We start from the raw sequence: 2,735 nt of genomic DNA on the forward strand, positions 1-2,735 counted from the left end.
TTCTCACAGCACCTGCAGACTGCTGTGTTCATTGCACTGGAGCTGTACATCCTCTGGAAGGATGCACTCAGATGCTAGTCAACCAAAAGGCATATATTTTCTCCCTGGGTGTTAGTCAAGTGTTTGGAAATAACCTTGCAATACACAGTAACCCCCAGACTGTAATGGCTTTTGTTCAACCTCTAAGAAAGATTCTGAAGTTTTGCACGGATTTGTTCTGAGCAGCTTCCCCCAGCCCCAGTTTTAAAGGACATTTTTCAAAGCCCTTTCTGCTGATTCCTCATTCTGTTATAATCCTCCCTCTCTCACCACAAGGTATTTGGGATTTGGATCTCTGTTACAGCCACACATGTGACTCCATCCCCAGACATGTCCCTCCTTAGAAACCCCTCAGCAAATGTGCTTGAGGTATCTGTAAGGAGAGCAAACCACTTTGGTGCTGGGCAAGTCACTTTGGTGCTCCTGATAGTCAATAAATAAAGTCTCTTGGGGCTGTGATTCAGCTGGATGGGTTCAACATCTAAGCCTAGGGTGGGATTAATCTCCCATCCTTTGCCTGTACTGACCAGATGTCCAGACCCAGGCTGATGAGCATCTGATGCACCCTGGTGATGCAAACATGCAATTAGTGAAGCCCCACCAGAGAAGCAGTAAAGAAGCTGTCCAAGTCCAAGCCAGCAGCCAGGCTGGCACCACCAGCCTGTCCTGCCCAGGCCTCGTGTTCAGCTCCTTACCTTCTCTGGACCTCACAGGCATTAGGGGCACCATGAGACTTCTGAAAAACCCACTTGGCAAGTCTCTGCACCCTGACAATATTTTAGGATGTGACCTGCAGTTTCAGCTGCAGTTAGAGGCAAGTAGGGGTTCAAGCCAGATCCCACACCCATCCAGCATCTTCCCAGAGAATACCTTATATAGGCACCAGGGTGCAAAGAATCATTCATGCAATTGGCTTGATCTGCGAAGTTACAGGCATCTCAAATTTACCTAACAAGGGTATCATCGAGACCTTCACACCCTTGAAGTGCTACCTATGCAGTCACATCAGTCTGCCTATCACGTTGCACCAAATTACGGCATTCTTGGTAGCCGGCCTGTGCTTATACCCGTTTCCAGCCACTCCCCATACTGCCTTTCCCTGAAAAAGGGCTTGYGCTGATTCCATTCTAAACTTAACATGCAGGACACCTTGTCATTACTGTCATATACAAATTACCTGTTCTGAAACATCACTCTSCCATGAAAGCTAAGGCAGGATTTTTATTACAGAGGAAACTTTTTATTACAAATTATGTCCTTATTAAAATTCATTAAGGATACATTTAAGGGAGAAAAGCTCTACTTCTTCATTCATCTTAGTTACAGATTACAGCCTATTTGCCGGTTTCTGCCTTTCTGTAGCTCCCCAGCAGGCTGTAATTGCACGGAAGTCCATGAAGAAAGATTAAAGCCGTGAGACAGGACAGCGCGTGGTGGACACTATCTCCTCCTAGCACGTAACAAAGCGAGACGGCGTTGTCGGTTCGTACACGGTACCTGTCGGAAGATGTGACCTGACAAAATACTGTGGACACTCAGGCAGCAGCGTCCGCCCCACCACAGCGGGTGCCGCGGGGCAGCCGGCGCCCGCTGCGCGAACGCGGTCCCCGGGCCGCTGCGCGGGCACCGAGCCGAGCCCCCGCCCCGGTGGGCCGACGGACGAGCTCCGAACAGCGCCAGCCGCCCTAGCTGATGTCCCAGGCTACCAGCACCAGTCTCCAGCTGCACCGAAGCCTGCGGGGCCCCGTCCCGGCGCTCGGGAAGCGAGGGCAGAAACRGCACGCTGCCCGCGGACGGGGCCCCCGCAGCCCGGCTGCCCGACACGCGGCCGAGGGAGACGCGGGGCGGCATTRGCAGGGCTGCGGTCGGTGCCTCGACCTCGGCACCAAACACGGCGGATGAAACAGCTCCGGCTTGAAAACCTGCCCAGCCCCAAATCTCCTCCTCCATCGCCCACCTGCCAGGGCCGGTGTGTGGCACCGTGGCAGACTGGTAAGATCAGCTAATTCCTTCTGCACAGGAGAGGAGTTTTGCTACAAATTTTTTAATTTAAGGTAATTTCAAAGCAGGGCCTTTTGAAAACCATTTTCATTTTCTCCTGCTTGTATTCAGACAATACCATCTGTTTATCTAACTYGGGCTTTTGAATCTGTGCTTCAGTAAAGCGATAGATGTAATGGATTCAGTAGGTCATTACACATTGATGAATAGCCTTATAAGTAAATATTAATCTTTCTTTTGGAATTCTATTTTCCTGTGTTGATAGCAGATTAGAAATCTGCGTGGATATTAATGGCCCAAATAACGTATGTTTTGCTTAAGTGAAAGAATAATCCAGTARATTCAAAAAGACAGTCTGATAAAATGCTTTCATTATATGATGTATATGCAGTGATTTAAGCATTTAATTAAGTATTTCCCTGTCAGCCACAGAGATATCTTCCTTCTAGATGCAGACACCAAGCAGCGTTATTTCAGCAGTACCTGAGGAGGAGACGGACACATCTCTGGGAGGCCAGCTCCCACCACTGCTGTGTGTCCCCACCACCAGTGACCCCATCCCCTTTGCTATCCCTGTCACCATCGCCATCCTCACCCCACCACCATCCCCATTGCCATTGCCATCCCCATCACTGTCCCCATTGCCATCCCCGTTAACATTGCCATCCTCATCCCCATCACCATCCCCATTGCCA

This window comes from Rhea americana, unplaced genomic scaffold (genome assembly GCF_003343005.1).
Source record: "Rhea americana isolate MKP2758 unplaced genomic scaffold, rheAme1 scaffold_317, whole genome shotgun sequence".
In the NCBI taxonomy this organism is placed as follows: domain Eukaryota; kingdom Metazoa; phylum Chordata; class Aves; order Rheiformes; family Rheidae; genus Rhea; species Rhea americana.